We start from the raw sequence: 23493 nt of genomic DNA on the forward strand, positions 1-23493 counted from the left end.
CATTCACAAAGTGGAAGAGTGAGAGACCTAGTGTGGTAACTCCAAAATCCTCATGGCTAAAGATTGTGTTGTATATCTGCCTTTCAGACAGGAAATACTCCTGTTTGGGACACGGTTCTCTACCTGCTCTAGACCTCCAGGCCATTGTTTTTCATGGCTCTTGGCTTCTCTTTCTTGGAATTCTTTCCTTTTCTATTATTCCTCTCAGCCTCATCTAAGGAGTTTACTCAGGAACATGCCCTCTTTAAAGGCTGAGCTATATCCTGCTCATAAATATTTGGGATCTCAAACTTCCTCTTCAAATAGTATATATTTTTCAGTAATAATTTAGTTCTATTATACTGAGTGACAAATAACATTAACCTGTGATTAATTTGATATTTCTAATTGATTTTATTATAGACCAAAATATTTTTCTCTCCATAAATGTTGAAGATCAAAGTTACTAGGCATGGTGGAAACAACAAGATCTATCTTATATCTCAAAAATTTCCATGAAGGAGATTGATAAAAATATCAAAAATTATAATATTGCATATAAGTTCTTTAATATTGGTTGCATTGTGCTTTGGGAGCAGGGAAGAGTTCCAGAAATAGGTTTTTACACATGATTTTATTTTTATGAGTCCAAATAATAAAGAGTCATTAGCCAGAGAAGGAAGGAATTTCCAACAGAAAATGTATAAAAGCAGAGAGCCCTAAGAAACTGACATTCATTTGGGAAAAGGCAGATGAACTTTCATGGTTGGAATACAGTCTATCTACTGAAAAATGAGAGTTTAGTTGACATAGGTATGTTAAGCAATTTATATTTTACCTTGAGGATAGTAGGGGTGACAGCAATGTGTTAAAATAATTATCAGGCTTAGGGATGAAATAAGAATTTTCAGAGAGCTCCTGCTGTGGTGCAATGGGATTAGCAATGTCTTGGGAGCCCTGGGACATGGGTTTGATCCTGGCCCATTGCAGTGGATTAAGGATTTGGCATTGCCACTTCTGCAGCTTAGTTTGCAGCTACAGCTCAGATGTGATTCCTGGAATGGAAGCTCCTTATGCTGTGTGGCAGCCAAAAAAATAAAAAACTAAAATGAATAAATAAATTAATAACACTTTTCTGGTAGTATGAAGAGGGAGGTGATATTGGAGGCTGAAGGAAAGAAAAAGTGGATATCCAGACATTTTGCTGGACTCAATTTGAGTGGTGACAATAGGGCAATGTGGACAGACTGAGAATGTAGAGGTAAAGAGAGCTATTTGACTAAGGGAGAGGGAGAGAGGACTGGTGAAAAATTCTCAGCTTTTTTATTTCATGAAGAATATTTGAAGAAGAGGAACTGATTTTGTATATGGGACGAGATTCTTTATGCTGAGACTGAATGGCCCATATTTTATTCAAATAGAAGGGTAAGTATAAATGTGGATACAAATGTTTGGGGCTGAAGAGAAAGAGTACCACCTATATATATATGTGATGTGAACCCATGGAATAGTTCGAGAAAAAGAGACTGGTAAAGAACCAGAAAATGATAGAGAGGTAGCAGAAGTGAGAAAAGCTTTTTCATGGAAGTGAAGAGAGCAGGGGTTATTAATGGAGAATGGTGTGGAAATTAACTAAGGAAAAAGTTTAATGAACTTTACCTCTAGGAAATAATTGATGATCCTAGGGGAAACAATTCCAGGATGATGTACCAACCTATTTCTGAAAATTGAGATGGAAATGTAAGGCAAGGAAGTGAAGGGGATAAACTGGAGACAGATATTATTCTTGATAATGAGAGACAGGAGGAGAGTAGGGCAACACTAAGTTTTTCTATTTTCTTAATGCCTGGAGAGACCCTAGCACTATATTTGGCAGGTGTTGGGACATGGCGGGATAGTAGCAAGGAAGATAATGAATTAAGAAGTGGTGTTTGTTTGATCAAGGCCCTAAGGAGGTGGCATGGATTGAAGAGGGAGAAATTGGAATCAAATGAGGAAGCACAAAATAATTCATCTTTTTAAAAGGCAGTACACAGAGATATTTTAAGAATATAGTTAAGGATTATTTCTAAATTTTTATGTGGTAAAATTAAAGTTCAGTATCTTTCAATTTTAAGTATTTTTTCTTTTCACTTGATATTCAAAGACTTGTACTTTTGAGCTAAATATCAATCTGAATTCTCTCAGAAAATTTATAACCAGAAACAACAGAAACAAATAAGTATTGACTGGATATGTTAAATCTATTATTCTATCTCAGAATAGGACTAGAAAATAATTACCTTGGGGAAATACACTCTGACCTCATAAAGTACAATATAATTGTTACACTTAGCCCGCAGTTGTATTTTATGTATGTCAGGCTGATCTTCTTGAGGTTATAACTTTTCAGTTATGATTTATGAATAGTAATAATTTGATCTGTTTTTAATAACTCGTCTCCAAGTATGATGTGCAAAGTGACATTTCAGAATGAAATAGAAGTTTTACTTTTACCATATATTAAAATATACATCCAACAAATAAGTTGTAATTTGATTTTTGAAATGATTCTTCTTAGAAGCAGCAGTGCGTAGTAGATTAGACAGCAACAATGACACTATTAATAAGGTCTGTGTACCTGTCTATGCTAATGCTATATTTATTCACTACACCCTTCATAACCAATTGTACATAGAAAACACAGAAAGCAATCATGTGTTTGTAACATTTAAAAAAATATTCTCAGATGAATCAAAGACTTTAACCTATAGATCTGGGCTTTTTGTACCTAAACATGCATGGCTAGTTGAAGTGAAAGAGTTAGGAAAACTGGTGGGAAGGTACCAGTGCCAGGGCTGTGTGCTTTAGACTCTGGATATAGGGGTGAAAGGGTTCTACCACTGTTAACAGCACCTAAGATTAGGAATCTAGAAAATGTCATTCCTCAGGACTGGTCTTCTGTGGGGTCAGACCACTAATCTTATTCTAAAATGAATTACAGGGTTTATTTTCTTCTGAAGTATGTCCCATTTCCTCATAATGTTAAAAAAAAAAAAAAAAACTTTACTAGAAGACATGCTAAAAGTCTTTTGTTGTGAATGAAAGTTAACAGACCCAAAATGCAGATATGCCCAGGAAAGATTGTACTTTTATGTAACTTGGTTTTATCAGAGATAATAACCATGAATACTGGTTGATGTTAGATTAATTTTTGTTTCAAAATTTAAGGTAAATGGGTGTGAGAGGCATACATTGTATTCATGAAAGGAGAGATAATTGCATGAAAGAAGAATTTGAACTTACAGAGACAAAATTCATACTCAATTGCATCTGAGTTCCTACAGAAATTCAATAGATCAGTAGAAAGCCAAATTTGAAAGTATTTTTTGCCTCATTGAAGCAAAACAGACAGGTCTTAAGGGATATAACTTTTTTAGCTTCTTTTTAACTAGTCTCACTTTATATAATGACACTTTTATATCAGAGTTGTCAATGTACAAAAGAATTTGTCATAACCATCTCATCCTAAAACCATATTTTGTTTTGCATGTATAATGAAAGAGATTAAGTCATAAGTACATTGGCACTTTTGTCCCTCTGTCAGCCTTTTTATATTTTCTAATGTTTTACACATTGACTATAATAATAGTTATTTGCAAGTGAAGAACACACTATCCCAAATGACCACAATTTGAAATGCAAATCTAATATCCTAATGTATAATAGCACACTTTAACATTAGAAAGGGCTGTCTCTGAACTCCATTTCCACCTCTTACTAGAGTTTGAATTACCTATGGTTTCTAAGCATCAGTTTCCATATATACATAGTGGCCACATTATGCATTTTTAATGGTGATTAAATAAGATGCATATGTAGCACATAGTAAATACTTAGTAAATATTAGTAAAGAGGAAGAATCCTCCTGCCAATAATAAAATAGCAAGTTGCTTGCCTTTAATAGTAGAATTGCATTTGTTTAATATTGGTCTTTTTGTAAAATGATTTTTTTTTTTGTCTTTTTAGGGCCACACTTGTGGCATATGGAGGTTCCAAGGCTAGGGGTCAAATCAAAGCTATAGCTGCCAGCCTATGCCATAGCTACAGAAAGGCCAGATATGAGCTGCATCTGCAGCCTACACCAGAGTTCATGCAATGCCAAATCCTTAACCCAATGAGTGGGGCTAGGAATTGAACCTGTGTCCTCATGGATACTAGTCAGGTTCATTAACCACTGAGCCACGACAGGAACTCCATGATTTTTTTCTTGAATTTAAAATAGATTTGAAAGAATAACTACTAAGCCAGAAAATTTTTACTGTATATGCTCATAATATGTATACATGTATAGATATATACGCAGCACAGATTAATTAGTAATAGAAAATTAGCAGTTTTTACTAGATTCGATTGTAATTAAGAAGACATTTTTTGCTATAAAGCCCCTTTTCCCACATTCTATTGTATTTTTTTTTTTCCACAAATCATGGTAAATGATAGGAAGGAGACCACAGAAGCCCTTTCCAGGCTTCTGGGAATGGATGAGTTTAATGACAAGGGTCCTTGAGGGTATTAGGTCGAAAGTTTTCAGGAAAAAAAAGGAGTGGGATCAAGATGGCAGAGGAGTAAGATATGGCACTCACCTTTTCCCACAAACACATCAAAAAAACCCCCAAAAAAACAAACAAAAAAACACATGTTGAGTGATTGGCACAGAACATCTACTGAATGTTGGAAGAAGACCTTATACCTCCAAAAAGGGCAACAACTCTCCACATAACTAGGTGGAACAAAAGGAAAAAAAAAAAAGAGGAGAAAAAAAACAAAAGAATCAGGATGGACCAGCACTCCCAAGAGGGAGCTGTGAAAGATGAAAGGAACCCACACCCTGGGAAGCCACCTAACAGATGGGGAGATCAGCCAGGATGGTGGGGGAAACTCAGAGCCTCAGAGAAGAGCACAGCAGACAGACTGAGGAGGGAAAAGCAATGAAAGACCTGCACAGACCATCAGTACCACTTTCTGGGACACCACAGCATGAGACACTTTGGAAGGGGCTGGGCACTGAGACTCAGGCTTTGGAGGTCAGTTCTGCGGAGAGGACTAGGGTTGGCTGTTTGCAGATAGCATGAGGGACTAGGGAGCTCTGCAGGACAGCCAAGGGTGTGGAGAAGGAGGCCTCGACCCACAGGAGAACAAGGTGTGTGCCATTCTTGGGAAGGGTGAGAGGAAGAAGTGCAGGACCACCATAAGAATATCTTTGCACATGTGTGGGCTCTTGTGGTGGCACGGCACCTCTTGCAGAGGCTAGGGGTGGTGGGGACAAACCACTACAGCCATCTCACAGTCCAGAGGTGGGCACAGCCCACCACCAATTGGGGGAATCCATGAACAGGCACCGCCTGCAGCCCCAGACACTTCAAGTGTTGCCAGGGTTTGCTGCAAAGGAGGGTTCATCAACCAAGCACCATCCATTGCCCTCACTCCCCTGTGGGTTCTCTCTGCAGTCAAAGGCCCAGCAACCAGGCACTGACTATAGGCTCTGCCCATTGCCTCCATCTCCCTGGAAGCAAACACAGACCATATACAGGCATACTCCCTATCAAGGGGACAACAGCTTGCACTCACCAAAGAAAGAGACAGCAAGCATCCATACCAAAAGCAGCCCTCATAAGCTACACAGGGGCACTCTCGCATAAAACTATCCCTCTAAGACTACGGCCAATAGTTGTTTTTCCTAAACTCACAGAATAATAGAAATATAAACAAAATTAAGAAGCTCAGGAACCATGCCTGGTTAAAAGAACAGGAGAATTCCCTGAAGAAGCAATCAATGAAACAGACCTCTGCAGTCTGACAGCCACTGAGTTCAAAAAGGAGATAGTGAAAATACTGAAAGAATTATGAGCAACTATCAACAAGAATGCAGGTTACTTTAGAAAGGAACTAGAAACTATAAAAAGAGTGAATAAAAATTTAAAAATTTCTTTGCAGAGAAGTAAGCTGAGTTAAAGGAATTGAAGGTCAGAATGAACAATACAGAGAAATGAAGAAATGACTTGGAAGATAGAATATTACTAAAATCACCCAATCAGGATAGCAGACAGAAAACAAAATGAAAAAACATGAAAGCAATATGAGATATCTATGGGATAATAAAAAGAAGGCAAATCAATGCATAATATAGGTTTCAGAAGGTGAAGAAAAAGGGGATTGGAGTTCCCGTCGTGGCTCAGTGGTTAAGGAACTTGACTGGCATCCATGAGGATGCAGGTTTGATCCCTGGCCTTGCTCAGTGGGTTAAGGATCTGGCATTGTCATGAGCTGTCATGTGGGTCATAGATGTGACTTGGATCCTGAGTTGCTGTGGCCCTGGCGTAGGCTGTTGGCTACAGCTCCGATTGGACCCCTAGCCTGGGAACCTCCATATGCTGTGGTTGTGGACCTAAAAAGACAGAAAGGCCAAAAAAAAGGGGGGGGGGATTGAAAATATATTTGAAGAAATTATGACTAAAAATTTTACAAATCTAAAGGAAACAGATATAAAGACACAGGAAGCACAGAGGGCCCCAACAAGTTGAACCCAAACAGACCCATGTCAAGACATATTATAATAAAAATGGCAAGAGTTAAAGATAAAGAGAGGGTTCTAAAGGCAGCAAGAGAATAACAAATAATTAATTATAAGGGAACCCCCACAGGGCTATCAACTGGTTTCTCTACAGAAACACTACAAGCAAGAAGAAAGTGGCAAGATATATTCAAAGTGCTAAAAGAGAAAAATTTGAAGCCTAGAATCTATCCAGAAAGATTATCATTTAAAATAAGAGGGAATAAATAATTTCTCCAACAAACAAAAACTAAAATAATACAGCAATGCTAAACCCCCCATTCTAAAAGAAATAATGAAATGGTTCCTTTATGTAGGAAAGAAGTAAGGAGATATGGGATGGAGGAAATTACATTTCGAAAGTAATCACTTAAGCTAGTATACAGAACTAAAATGAAAAAAAGACAAAACTATTTTTAAAAGCTACAAAAAGCACAAGGTACAACAAAAGGTAAACATGAAAATAGCAAAAAGGACACCAAATCATAAAATGTGGGGAAAGAAAGGAAGAAAATCTAGACCCTTTTTTTTTTTTTTAAGAATGTGTTTGAGCCTATGTGACTATCAGACTAAAGCAGGCAGATATAAGAAGGGGTTAACATACTTGAAAAAGAGCAACCACAAAGCAAAACCAAACAATCCATTCACAAAAACTAAAAAGAAGAGGACACAAACATAGAATAAAAGGAAATCAATCAACCTAAAAAAGAAAGAAAGGAAGGAGGAATATAGAATCAGCTGGAAAACAAGGTTTAAAATGGCAATAAATACATTTATCAATAATTACCTTAAATGTCAATAGACTGAATGTTCCAATCAAAACACATAGAGTGGCAGACTGGATAAACAAAAAAAACAAGAGACTCCAATATGCTGCCTACAAGAGACTCACCTTAGGGCAAAGGGGACATATATATTGAAAGTGAGAGGATGGGAAAAGATATTTGATGCAACTGGAAATGACAGGAAAGTGGGCTTCACAATACTCATATCAGCAAAATAGATTTTAAAACAAAGGCCATAAAGAAAGACAAAAAAGGACACATTAAATGATAAAAGGATTAATTCTAGAAGAAGATAATAAAGTCATCAATATATATGCCCCTAAAAGATGAGCACCCAAAAAATAGAACAAATACTAACAGACATAAAAGAAAAATTAATTGGAATACAATAATAGTGGGAGATTTTAACACCCTACTCCATCAGTGGACAGATCCTCTAGATAGAAAAATCATTAGAGACCCTAAATGACACAATAGAACAATTGGATATAATTGATATTTTCAGGATGTTACATCAAAAAAAACCCCAAAATATACATTCTTTTCAGGTGCACATGGAAGAGTCTCAAGGATTGACCACATACTGTGGCACAAAACTAACCTCAACAAATTTAGGAGTATAGAAATTACATCAGACATACTCTCTGACCACAGTGGCATGAAACGAGAAATCAACCACAGGAAAAGAAATGAGAACAAACTGACTACATGGAGACTAAATGGTATGCTACTAAAAGACCAATGGCTCAACAAGGAAATCAAAAGGGAAATTTAAAAAAAAAACTTGAGACAAATGATAATGAAAACACATTATCATAATTCAAAACCCATGGGATGCCACAAAAGTAGTCCTTAGAAGAAAGTTCATAGCATTACAGGCCTTCCTCAAAAAATAAAAATCTCAAATCATCAACTGAAAATACCACTTAAAAGAATTAGAAAAAGAAGAACAAAAGAAACCTAAAGTCAACAGAAGGAAAGAAATCATAAAGGTCAGAAAGGAAAGCAATAAAATAGAGATTAAAAAATAGAAAAAATCAGCAATACAAAGATCTAGTTCTTTGAAAGGATAAATAAAACTTCCAAAATATCAGGCCAGACTCACCAAGAAAAAGAGAGAGAACTCAAAATAAATGAAAAAGGAGAAATCTCAAAGGACACTGCAGAAATAGAAAAAAAAAAAAAAAAAAAAAAGAGCGAGAGAGAGAGAATACCATGAGCAATTATATGCTAACAAATTTGGACAAGCTAGAAGAAATGGACAACTTGCTAGAGACATACAGCCAACCAAAACAGAGTTAAGAAGAAATACATCATTTGAACAGACCAATCACTAGAAATAATATTGAACATGTAATAAAAACACTCCCTACAGGCAAAACTCCAGATCCAGAGGGCTTCACAGGTAAATTCTACCAAGCATACAGAGAAGAACCTATATCCATCCTTCTTAAAATTTTCCAAAACATTTAAGAAGGAACACTTCCAAAGGCATTCTATGAAGCTGCCATCACCCTATACAAAACCAGACAAAGACACTACCAAAAAAAAAAAAAAGAAAAGAAAATTATGGGCCAATATCTTTGGTGAATACAGATGCAAAAATTCTTAGCAAAATTTTAGCCAACCAAATTCAGCAACACATAAAAAATATCACACATCATGAACAAATGGGATTCATCCAAAGTTCACAGGGATGGATCAACAAACACCAATCAATGTCATACACCATATTAACAAAAGTCAGCAACCACATGATTATTTCAATAGATGCAGAAACAGCATTTGACAAAATCCAACATTCATTCATGACAAAAACTCACACCAAAGTGGGTATACATGGAACATATCAACATCATAAGCCATTTATGACAAACTCACAGCCAACATAATAATTAACAAAGAAAAGCTGAAAGTCTTCCCACTAAAATCTGGAACAAGTCAAGGATGCCCACTCCCACCGCTTTGATTCAACATAGTATTGGAAGTCCTAGCCACAGCAATCAGACAAACAAAAGAAATAAAAGGTATCTAAATTGGAAGAGAAGAGGTTAAATTGTTACTATGTTCAGATGACATGATACTATATATAGAAAACCCTAAGGATGACACACAAAAACTACTCAAACTTATCAGCAAATTCAGCAAAATAGCAGAATACAAGATTAACATTCAGAAATCAATTGCATTTCTGTATACTAGCAATGAAATATTAGAATAGGAGTATAAAAAGTAATACCTTTTAAAATCAAAGCCCCCAAATTAAATACCTAGGAATAAACCTGGTCAAGAAGGTGAAAGACTTATATGCTGAGAACTACAAACCATTAATTAAGGAAGTTAAAGAGGATTCGAACAAATTGAAAGATATCCCATGCTCCTGGATTGGAAGAATTAATATAAAGAAAGTAAAGTGGGCATACTACCCAAAGAAATCTACAGATTTAATGTGATCCCAGTCAAATTACCCATGACATTTTTCACAGAACTAGAACAAACAATCCAAAAATTTATATGGAACCATAAAGACCCAGAATTGCCAAAGAAATCCTGAGGGGGAAAAAACAAAGCAGAAGGCATAACTCTCCCATACTTCAGGCAATACTACAAAGCCACAGTAATCAAGATAGTGTGGTACTGATACAAAAACAGACATATGGTCCAATGGAACAGAATAGAGAGTCCAGAAATAAACTCAGGCACCTATAGTCAATTAATCTTCAATAAAGGAGGCAAGAACATAAAATGGGAAAAAGACAGTCTGTTCAGTAAGTGCTGCTAGGAAACCTAGACAGCAGCATGTAAATCAATGAAACTGGAACACACCTCACCCCATGCACAAAAATAAACACAAAATGGCTTAAAGGCTTAAATACAAGACAAGACACCATTAAACTCCTAAAAGAGAACATAGGCCAAACATTCCCTGACATCAACCTTACAAAAATTTTCTTAGGTCTGTCTCCCAAGACAATAGAAATAAAAACAAAAATAAGCAAATGACATAATCAAACTTACAACCTTTTGCACAGCAAATGAAACCATTAAAAAAAAAAAACTTATGGAATGGATGAAAATAGTTGCAAATAATACAACAGACAAGGGCTCAATCTCCAAAATATACAAACAAGTCATACAACTCAACAGCAAAAAAAAAAAAAAAAAAAAGAAAAAGACCTAAACAGACATTTCTCCAAGGAAGAGAAATGGATGGCAAATAGGCACATGAAAAAGTGCTCAACATCGCTAATTATTAGAGAAATGCCAATCGAAACTACAATGAGGTATCACTTCAAACTGGTCAGAATGGCCATAATTACAGGTCTACAAATAATAAATGCTGGAGAGGGTGTGGAGAAGATGGAACCTCCTACACTGTTGATGGGAATCTAAATTGGTAAAACTGCTATGGAAAACAGTATAGAGGTGCCTCAGAAAGCTAAATATAGAACTACCATATGATGCAGCAATACCACTCCTGGGCATATATCCAGACAAACCTATAATTCCAAAAGATACATGTACCCTTATGCTCATTGCAGCACTATTAACAATAGCCAAGATGTGGAAACAACCTAAATATCCATGGACAGATGAATGCATTAAGAAAATGTAGCACATATACACAATGGAATACTACTCAGTCATATAAAAGAACAAAATAATGCTATTTGCAGTAACATGGATGAAACTAGATATTCTCATACTAAGTGAAATAGTCAGAAGAGACAAATACCACATGATATCATTATATATGGAAGCTAAAATATGGCACAAATGAACCCATCTACAGTACAGAATCAAACTCATAGAGAGCAGACTGGCAGTTGCCAAAGGGGAGGGGGAGGAGTTGGGATGGATTGATAGTTTGGGGTTAGTAAATGCAAACTATTATATTTAGAATGGATAATCAATGAGGTCCTGCTCTACAGAACAGTTAACTATATCCAATCACTTGTGATAGAACATGATAGGAGATAATATGAGTAAAGAATGTGTGTATATATGTATGTGTACATGTATACACACACAGACACACACACACACATATTTATAAAACTGGGTCACTTTGCTGTACAGAAATTGACAGAACACTGCAAATCAAATCAAATAGCAAATTTTATAAAAAGAAAGATAGTATTTGGATTGGGCAAGCTTGTTTGGTGGGAGACAACAGTAAACCTGCCTTTCATATTCAATGTCTGAAGTTAGTTCTGGGCCTCAATTTCTACCCAATAAACTGATAATACTACTTTTTTGGTATTAGAAATTAAAAGACCTCGAGAGATTGCTGATTCCTACTTTCATAGAGTCTACCTAGGTTAGGAAAACCAGAACTACACATCTTAGAGAAATGAAAGCATATGTTTTACAATGCCTTTAGACCTTGAGTTAATCTTTTAAGTAAACATTATTGCACAAAAAATGGTCTCTCTATATAAACAATGTATTTCATAACTAACCACTTACTATTTATTAACTACTACATTCTATGCATTTTTATATCATGATTCCATTAGATTCTCACAGTAAATTTCTTTTCTCTCTCTCTCTTTTTTTAAGGTGGTACCTGCATCATATGGAAGTTCCTAGTCTAGGGGTCCAATCAGAGCTGCTGTTATGGCCTATGCCAATCTGAGCTGCATCTGTGACAGCTGACAATGCTCGATTCTTAACCCACTGAATGAGGGCAGGGATTGAACTTGCATCCTCACCAGCACCATGTTGGGTTTCTAATCCACAAGCCACAACAGGAGCTTCAAATTTCTTTTTTTAAATTGAAGTAGAGTTGACATACAGTCTTAAATTAATATCAGGTATACCACATAGAAATTTGATATTTTTGTAGAATATATTCCATACGAAGTTATTATAAAACATTGACTACAGTCCCTGTGCTGTACTTGTTACTTATTAGTACACTTAATGGTTGTACCTTTTCATTCCCTTCACCCGTCTTGCCCCCTCCCCCTGTTCTTTCCCCACTGGTAATCACTAGTTTGTTCCCTATACCTCTGGGTCTGTTTCTAGTTTTGTTTTGTTCATTAATTTGTTTTACATTTTTAATGTATTTTTTTACATAAATATAGGTGAAAAAATACAGTATATATCTTTTCCTATTTGACTTATTACACTAAGCATAATAATCCACATCAATCCATGTTGTTGTGAATGGCAAAATTTTGTTCCTTTTTCCTGTTGAGTAGTACTCCATTGTGGGTGTGTATACCGCATCTTTTTTAATCTGTTCATCTGTTTTTAGACATGTAAGTTTTTTCTTATTTCCATCTCCTGGTTATTGTAAATAATGCTGCTGTGAATATTGGGGTGAAAATTTCTTAGTCTCATTTTAATGATGAAGAGTTTGAAGAACAGATAATAACTGTTTTGGCTAAGAAAGCCCAACTGGTGGATGACAAAGCAGGTTTATCCTGCTGATGCATTACCATGATTTTTTTTTTTTTTTGGCCTTTTCTAGGGCTGCTTCCCATGGCATATGGAGGTTCCCAGGCTAGGGGTCTAATTGGAGCTGTAGCCACCAGCCTACGCCAGAGCCACAGCAACACGGGATCTGAGCCACATCTGTGACCTACACCACAGCTCATGGCAATGCCAGATCCTTAACCCACTGAGGAAGGCCAAGGATCAAACCTGCAACCTCATGGTTCCTAGTCAGATTCGTTAACCACAGCGCCACAACGGGAACTCCACATTACCATGATTTTATATTCTTTCTTCTGTTCTTGGTGATAGCAGGCAAGTGGTTGTATAAAACCATTCAATGAATCTTCTCATATAAACTCTGTTCCCAGCCATTTTACCTTTTATCAAGGAAAATGCTGCAACGCAAATAAATAAATATGTATGCACATCTTTTTTAAAAAGAAGTTTGCATAAACTCATTGTTAAAGGATATTGAATTTGAAATTATTTCCTAGTATTGGTAATGTGTATTGATGAGACACTTTACTGTTCAGGACCAAAGTAAAATAATTTAATATAGTTAAAAGTTAGCTTTGGGAGTTCCAATTGTGGCTCAGTAATAATTAACCTGACTTGTATCCATGAAGCATACAATCCTTGGCCTCACTCAGTAGGTTAAGGATCCAGTGTTGCCATGAGATGTGGTGTAGGCCAATAGCTGCAGCTCTGATTTGACCCCTAACCTGGGAACTTCCATATGCTGCAAGTGTGGCCCTAAAAAGAAAAAAAAAAAAAGTTAGCTTTGGAATTCAACAGACTCAAAATCAATTATCAGTCACATTATTTCCCATCTAAATTACTAGATGAATCTTACTAAGTTTCTGAATCTGTCCGAATCTTACTATGTTTTCCTCATGTGGAAAAGAATGAGAAAGAAGGAGGAAGGGAGAGAGAGGGAGGTAGAAAATTATGAGTACTGTACCTGAGATTTTCTGTAAGTTTATAATTAGTTTAAACCATTTTTAAAGTGTTAAAGAAGAAATGAGAATGGAATGAATCATTTGTGAGCAGAAACCAGGGTTTGCTTTTCAAAGAAGAATGGAAAGAGCAGACTGCCTACAGTAGAGGAACTTAACCCAGGGGCTAGGGGCTCTAGGGAGCATGACTTCAGGAAAAAACCCTCAAATACTGATGTAATATGCTTGAAACATTGACACACAGATTATTAGAAAACAATAGTACCAGAAGAAAGACAATCGGAAATTTCAGGACAAAACAAAAACTTTATGGGGGCCAAACCATTACCTGTCTTCCAATATCTATTCTCATTTACACTGATTTGGACAAAAGGTGAAAGAGAAGAAGGGGTCAGGCAAAATAATAATTGTGATGTTCATGCAGGAAACAATTCAGTAATCTCCAAAATCAACACATCACGTAAGAGCAAGTTTAAAAACAATACTCATAATACCAATGGTACGTTTAGTGTCTCCTTTAATAAGGACCAAGTAGCATTGCTATTGGGTAACAAACGTTTTAATTTATCCCATTAGGGGTGAGATTAACTTTGATAACTTGATTGAGGTGGTGTCTGTTAAGCTCCCCTTGTCTTTCCCTCATTGTAACTGATAATTACAGATATTCCTCAATGTATGATGGATTTATGTCCCACAGTCATTATGGGGACATAACCCTATCATAAGTTGAAAATATTGTAAATCAAAAATTCATGAAATATACCTAACCTACTGAACATCATAGCTTACACTGGCCTAACTTAAATGTGCTCAGAACACTTATATTAGCCTACAGTTGGGCTAAAGCATTTAACACAAAACATATTTTATAAATCAGTGTTTCATATCTCATGTAATTTATTGAACACTGTACTGAAATTGAAACACAATCGTGTCTGAGTAGAGACGGTTGTCAGTGTGGGGTGTTTATCCCCACGATCATGTGGCTGATGGGGAGCTGTGGCTGCTGCTGCCTAGCACCATGAGAGAGGGAATTGCCATGTATCAGTGGCCTGGGAAAAGGTGAAACATCCAAATTTGAAGTTTGGTTTTGACTTATTTCTTCTTTGTACCATCATAAATTTGAAAAATTATAAGTGGAACCATCTGGACTCTCTGTATTTTGTTTGGAAGTATTTTGATACATATTTTATTCAATTGTTTAAAATTGACCACTACCACAATTTAAATACTCAGTGGTTCCATATTGGGCTTCAGTTTGGGCTTCTGTATATTTTTGTTATGTCTTCATAATTCCTTGAGCAATTACTTACTCTGTCTTAAGATATTCTGATCTTATCTTGTTTTTTTCTCTAACTTAACTCCAGAATCAACATTGCTCCAAGAATGCTTGCTTTGATTTAGTGGAGAATACTACATAGAAATAGAAATCTGGGTGCTAAATCTGCTCATTGCTATTAGGGTGTCACTACTTGCTGGTCATCTCAGTTGTCACAGTTAAGGCCCTAAGGCCTTATATGTGTATACATGCATATCTATTGCAAATTGAGACTTCTACATTAACATGGCTTACTAGTTTTAGTTTATTAATGTCATCTGCTAATATTTTGGTGTGTTCGTATACACACACACCTACATTAATTTCACTAATTTTCTATCATCTCTCTATATCTACACATCTATATCAATATTTGTACCTGTATCTAAATCCATATGTATATATATGTGTGTGTGCACATATATGTATATTTATATGTGTATGTATATACATTTAATAATAATATATACATATGTATAATTTTGAGAGTTCTTCAGGAGTTAGAAGTATTCTAACCAAATTATTTCTGGGATTGAAATAAATCCTATATCAGATTTTTTTTGTCTTTTGAGGGCTGCACCTGCTGCATATGGAGGTTCCCAGGCAGAGGGTTGAAGCAGAGCTATAGTATGAGCCTACACCACAGCTGTAGCAATGCCAGATCTGAGCCACATCTGCAACCTACACCACAGCTCATGGCAATGCTGGACCCTTAACCCATTAAGTGAGGCCAGGGACCAAACCTATGTCCTCATGGATATTAGTTGGGCTCATTAACCACTGAGCCATAATGGGAACTTCTATATCAGACTTTTACATGCCCATTAAGCACTAGGAAAAGTGAGCCACAGATGACCTGTTCCTGTGGGTCCATCTAGTACCAATACACCAGCAGTGTTTTTTTAAGAAAAGGACATCAAGGTAATAACACAGACTCCATTCTTTTTCATTTTCATGTTGAATTATTCAATTATTATTAAATAGATATTTCAAAGAATATATTAAATGTTTAAAAATGAAGATATATTAAATGTGCATAATTGTACATTCATTTAAAATTGTTTATACAATCATAAAATACATATAATAATATAGCTATATATTCATTTGTTGAATATATACTAGTATATTCACTTCTACTTTGCTTGTCTTAGTACCAATAATGTTTCTATTTCACAAATAAGGAAACTAGGCTATTGGATACTAAACGACACTTAGCAAGAGAGTGATATAATTAGGAAAATTATCCAGATCAAATTCATCCTTCTCTTTTTCTCTTTCGGCCACACCTGTAGCATATGGAAGTTCCCAGACCAGAGATCAGATCCAAGCTGGAGCTGCAGCCTATGACAGAGCTGTATCAATGCCAGATGCTTAACCCACTGCAAAGGGCTGGGGATCAAACCAGTGCCTCCACAGAGACAAGCAGATCATTAACCCACTGTGGCAAGTTGGGAACTGCTGCATTCATTTAAATTATAGTATAGTTTTCCATAATATTGTTCTAGATACTTTATTCTATCATTCTTTTATGGTTGGACATTCAAAATTTATCCTGTTTTGTTTTGTTTATTTAAATCTCAAAATTATATACACCCCATCAAAATTTAGGGACTTTTAAATTTTAATAAATTTTGCAGATGTGTTTATAGAACAATTATTTTAATATTTCTTATAAACTAGGTTATGGATATGCATACAATGATGACTCCTCCCAGGTCAAAACTAAGTGTTCATTGAATATTTTGCATTTGTAAATTGCTATGGCGTCTAAAAATAAAATTTAAGAACTCTAGGCTTTAGAAAACTGCATGTGGAATAAAGATTTAATATTATTTGCAAAGATACATTTAATGCAATGCATATTACAGCGCTACAATCATGAGTAAGAATGAGGAATAAAGTGAATTTTGAGAGGGTTACTTAGCCAAGACTTTTCAAAGGAGAGGAGTTTTTATCTTCTTTTAGTAGAAGAGGAGGAAAAAGTATAGTTAGAAATCAGTAGTTTCCAAATGTATTTTTGTCATCTTCCAGCTAAGCCAAAATCCCACCAGCCATTAAAAGTAACTTCCTTATATACATTTACTCAACACTTATGATAAATTTAATTTTGAAAAGCTATTATTTATTACCATGGAGTAATTTCCTGCAGACTTTTTGAGCAAAGCTTTCATAGATAAATTTAATCTTAGTACAGTAGCCCTTTCTCCTAGGCTATATTTGAAGCTTCCACTCATTTAAAGCATATAATTTTTTATAAAAGATTGCAGCTATGAAATAGTCTCCTGTTATAAGCAAATCATAATGATGAAAAATATCACCTCTATTTTGGTACCTGTATGAAATTACCAGCAGTATTTCATAGAGATGAAAAAGGGTACATTGACATTTAAATCTATTATATATTATGCCCCTTTTCTACATTTTTGATTTAGTAGTGTAAATCTTCATACAACTTTGTTTTTTACTCTATGTATTATAATTATAGGGAATAAATTTTGTAGTATAAATTGAACTCTTGGGGAAATTTTATTACTGGAAACATCTTCTTCTGGGGGAAAGAGGTTATATATTCTCATAACCACATAAAAAGTTTTCAAGTTTTTGAATGCTTATGGTCTCTTAATAGACAACCCTCTTCAAAAAGTAAAAAATAGTAGTAGGGGCCCTTTGGGACAAGCTCATGTTGTCTGCAGGATGGTGTGTTTAAATTGAAGCTTTGCGTGTCATCTATAGTTACAACCCTAACAAGTCTGGCACTGATGTTCTGTTCTGTCCAGATAAAATAACTTTCTGGTTCTCTTCATGATAAAGAGGTCAGCTTCATTTTTAGATCTAACCTACTGTTTGGTGATACTTGTTCCATGCACTTTGAGAATAAATTTGTTTCTCTATAGAATGCTTCGAATCTGCTATTGAATACAAGAAAGAAATATTATTTCAGTAGAAGTTGTGCTTGTGTGTAGAATAAGATAATGGTTGGCCTTCTGCGTGTGCTTTTTCCTTTGAGGCGTTTTTACCTGACTCTTGTTTCTACTTTTTGAAGTAGCCTGTGAAAGTTTAATAAGCAGTTTGTGGAATCCTTAAGGAATGCGAACCTTTTCATGTTCTGCTTTTGAAATAGAGAACTGATTCTCACTTGATGTCAGAAGTGCTACCTCTATTAATAAGTTGACAACTGTTCCAAAATACCTCTTTTTGGAGTACATTTTTGAATTGGAGGAAAAGACTAGAATAGAAATATTAAGAAAACAAAAAGTAGAACGTTAGGTAGTTTTCATTTCTCTACTTTTGCCTAGTGGCAGTGTAATACTAGGCAGCAAGTTTGTTTCTTTTAAACATACTTCTCCCAAATTCTTTTTTTTTTTTTCTAATTTAGAATTTATTTATTAGGGAAGTTTTGGGTTTATGGATTAAAAATGAGCTCTTAAGTATTGAGAATTCTTATATATTTCCTTATTCTTTCTTCCTACAGTCTCCATCAATAGTTTCTCTAATATTAACATCTTGCATTAGTGTGGTACATTTGTTACAGTTGTTGAACCAATAGTAATACACTATAATTAACTAAAGTCCATGCACTCTGTGTTGTACAGTTCAACGGGTTTTGACAAATGCATAATGTCAATATGATACAGAATAGGTTCACTGTCCAACAAATGCCCTGTGCTCCACCAATATATGCTTTTCTCCACAATTCCTGGCAACTACTGATCTTCTTACTGTCTCTACATAGTTTTGCCTTTCTCAATGTGTTATAGCACAATATATTACAATCACATAGTATGTAGCCTTTTCAGACTGGTTTCTTTCACTGGACAATATGCACTTAAGGCTCCTCAGTATCTTTTCCTGGTTTGATAGGTCACTTACCTTCATTATAGAACAGCATTGCATTGTATGGGTTTATCATGGTTTTCTTCTCCATTCACCTATTGAAAGTCGTCTTGGTAGCATCCAGTTTCTGGCAAGTATGAATAAAGCTGTTATAAACATTTGTGTGCAGGGTTTTGTGTGGATATAAGTTTTCAATTTATTTGGATAAATACTTATGTGTCAGATTGCTTGATCACATGATGAAGCTATGCTTAGTTTTATTAACCAAAATTCAGCTAAACTCTCTTTCCAAGTGGCTATATCATTTTGCATACCTGCCAACAATGACTTAGAGTTCCTGCTGGCCCACATCCTCACCATTTTGATGTTGCCAGTGTTTGGCATTTTAGCCATTCTGTAGGTGTGTAGTGCTATCTATTATTTATATTTTATTTTATTTTATTTTATTTTATTTTATTTTATTTTATTTTATTTATTTATTTTTGTCTTTAATTTTAGGGCTGCACCCAAGGCATACAGAAGTTCCCAGGCTAGGGGAACCTACAGTCCAGTCGGGGCAGTAGCTGCTGGCCTATTCCACAGGCTCAGCAACACCAGATCTGAGCCGTGTCTGTAACCTGCAAAACCTACACCACAGCTCATAGCAACACCAGATCCTCAACCCACTGACCGAGGCCAGGGATTGAACCTGTGTCCTCATGGATGCTAGTCAGATTCATTTATGCTGAGCCACAATGGGAACTCCCTATTTTGTTATTTTAATTTGCAATTATCTAATGACATATGATATAGAGCATCATTTCATATGCTTATTTGCCATCTGCATATTTTCTTTCATGAGGTGATTGTTCAGATTGCCTGCCTACATTTTCATCAGATATTTTTATTATTGAGTTCCCAGAGTCCTTGTGTATTTTGGGGATATAAGTCCTTTATCAAATATCTATTTCGCAAATATTTTCTTCTAGTGTGTGACTTATATTTTCATTTTCTTACCAGTGTCTTTGCAGAGCGGAACTTTTAAATTTTAATGAAGTACAACTTAGTTTTTTCCTTCAGGGGTCTTGGTTTTGTGTTATATCTAAAACTTCATTGCCAAACCCAAAGTTACCTTTATTTTCTATTCTGTTATCTTCTAGAACTACTTTGTTTGTTCTACACAGACAATTATGATATATGCAAAGATAGTTTTATTTCTTCCTTTCTAATATATAAGGCTTTGATTTCCTTTTCTTGTCTGATTGGATTAGCTAAACATCCAGAATGGTATTTAATCAGAGTTATGAGAAGGGACATGCTTACCTTGTTCCTGATCTTAGGGAAGATCCAGTTTCTTAGGGAGATCTTGGGGAAGTTCTTAGCAAGTGCATCCAGTTTCTCACCATCAAGTATAATTTTGCTTGTGGGTTTGTTTTGTTCTGTCTTGTTTTTTTAATGGCTATGCCAGTAGCATAAGGAAGTTCCTGGGCCAGGGGTTGAATCCAAGGCACAGCTGAGACCTACACCACAGCTGCAGCAATTCCCGATCCTTTTAATCCACTGCTCCAGAGCTGGGATTAAACCCATGCTTCTAGGGTGAGCAGAGCTACGGTAGGTGGATTCTTAACCCACTACACCACAGTGAGAACTCCAGTTGTAGGTTTTTTGATAGATGGTCTTTACCAAGTTGAGGAAGTTGTTTTCTATTATAATGGATCCTCCAGGGGGAGAATATATTTTCTTGCTTTTTCTAACTTCTAAAATTTCCTATATTTCTTCAACTTCCTGCATATTTAAAGTGCATCAATCAGAATTCTATTTCCATTGCTGCATCTAGTTTTTTAAATTTGTGATAAACTCCCTTGTGATAACATGGCCCTAACCAGACAATTGAGGTTAATCTCCTCACTTCAAGATTTTTAACTTAATCACACATGCAAATTTTCTTTTGCTACATATGGTAGTGTATTTTCAGCTTCTGTGGATTAGATGTCTTTGGGAAATCTTTATTTTGTCAACCATCTCCTTGCTTTCAATCTTTTCTATTTAAGCTTTCCAAATTCTTTTAAATTAAATTGAAATATGACTTCAATTGTGAAATATTTTCTTAACCACATATGAGACTTGTTTTCTTTTTCCTGTATATAATTTTTGAGATTTTTCTTGACTTATTATTTAAATTTTTTGACTCATGGTAACTTTCTTTTCTTTTCTTTTTTCTTTTTTTGCTTTTCAGGATCGCATTCTCAGCATATGGAGGTTCCCAGGCTCAGGGTTGCATCAGAGCTACAGCGGCCAGCCTACACCATAGCCACAGCAATGCTAGATCTGAGCCATATCTGTGACCTACACCACAGCTCATGGCAACACTGGATCCTTGACCCACTGAGTGAGACCAGGGATTGAACTTGCAACCTCATGGTTCCTAGTCGGATTCATTTCCTCTGTGCCACGAGGGAAACTCCTTTGGTAACTTTCTTCATTCTTATTATCTTCAGTATTACTTCCTCCTTTTTCGTTTTTTGTTTTGTTTTGTTTTGTTTTTTAGGACCACACCTGTGGCATATGGACGTTCCCAGACTAGGAGTTAAATCAGAGCTACAGCTGCCGGCCTACATCACAGCCACAGCAACAGAGGATCCAGGCTGCATCTGTGACCTACACCACAGCTCATGGCAATGGCAGATCCTTAATCCAATCTGCAAGGCTAGGGATCCAACCTGCATCCTCATGGATCCTAGTTGTGTTTGTTAACCACTTATCCATGAAGGTAACTCCCAGCATTGGTTCCTTTTAATAACCCTTCTTTTTCATATCAATATGATTTGAAAATACCATTCAACAAATGTTTATTGTAACCTTATTTTATGTCAAGTCCTATGATAAGCACTAGGAATAATACAGTAAACAAATGAGGTAACTTTCTTATCTTTTTTTGAGGATAATGTGTATTGATTACATAGACTATGATTGAATTATTATGAGTCCAAACTCAGAATATTAGAGGAAAAATTTAAAAACATATCTAGCATTGATTAGAACTGGAAATCTAAAAATTTCTTCTTTTTTAATTTGGGTTTTATTTACAATATGTTAGTTTCAGGTATATAACATTCAGAACTCTTACAGATTATAATCAATTTAATTTATACTTGTTAGAAAATGTGGCCTACATTTTCTGTGTTGTACAACATATCCTTGTGGCTTATTTATTGTATACATAGAAGTATATACCTCTTAATTGCCTACCACTTCTTGCCCCTCAACCTTCACTCTCCTCAACTGGTAACCACTAGTTTAGTTTACCTCTGTGAGTCAGAATTTTTTCATTATATTCACTAGTTTGTTTTATCTTTAGATTCCACATATGAGAGATATCATACAGTAATTGTTTTTCTCTGACTTATTTCACTAAGCATAATGCCCTTCAGGTCCATCAATGTTTACACAAACGGTAAAATTTTTCTTTCTTCCTTTCTTCCTTTCTTTTTTTCTTTCTAATGGCTGAGTAGTATTGCACTGTATCTGTATACCATATCTTTTTTCACTCAATCATCTCTTTATGGACACTTAGGTGGCTCCCATATCTTGGCTATTGTAAATAATGCTGCTATGAACACTGGGATACATGTATATTTTTGATTTAATATTTTTCTTTTCTTCATATATATGCCCAGGGGTAGAGTTGCTGAATCACAGTAGTTCTATTTTAGTTTATGAGGAACATCCACACTGCTTTCCACAATGGCTGTAACAATTTCAATTCCCACCAACATGAACAAGCTTCCATTTTCTGCACATTCACACCAACATTTATTATCTGTGGTTTTTTGGATGATAGCCACTCTGACAAGTATGAAATGGGATCTCACTGCGGTTTTGATTTGCATTTCTCTGATGATAAGGAATACTGAGCATCTTTTCATGTCCCTGTTGGTCATCCGTCTGTCATTTTTTGGAAAATTGTCTATTCAGATCTTCTGCCCATTTTGTGATCAGGTTGTTTGTTTTTGTTTGCTATTGAGTTGTATGAGCTGTTTATATATTTTCAGTATTAACCAGTTATTGGTCATATCATTTGTGAATATTTTCTCCCATTCAGTAGGTTGTCTTTTATTTGTCAACAGTCTACTTTACTGTGCAAAAGCTTTAATTAGGTTCCATTTGTTTATTTTGGCTTTTGTTTCCTTTGACTAAGGAGACAAATCAAAAAAAATATTGCTACAATTTATGTCAAAAATGGTTCTGCCCATGTTCTCTTTAAGGAGTTTTATAGTTTCTGGTACTGCATTAAGGTCTTTGATCCATTTTGAGTTTATGATTGTATGTGGTGTGAGAAAATGTTCTAATTTTACTCTTTTCCATTTTTCCATTTAGCTGTCCAGTTTTCCCAATATCACGTACTAAAGAAACTGTCTTTTCTCCTTTTCTCTCCATTGCATGTTCTTGCTTCCTTTGTCATGAATTAATTGACCATAAGTGTGTGAGTTTATTCCTGGACTCTATTATGTTCCATTGATTAATGTGTCCATTTTTGTGCTAGTATCATACTGTTTTTATTACTGTAGCTTTGTCATCTGAAGTCAGGAAGCTTGATATCTC

The sequence above is a fragment of the Sus scrofa genome, chromosome 8, assembly GCF_054392235.1.
Source record: "Sus scrofa isolate SSC_HxYL_T2T_F1_AM1 chromosome 8, Sscrofa_HxYL_maternal_Yorkshire_Landrace_v2.0, whole genome shotgun sequence".
Classification (NCBI taxonomy): Eukaryota; Metazoa; Chordata; class Mammalia; order Artiodactyla; family Suidae; genus Sus; species Sus scrofa.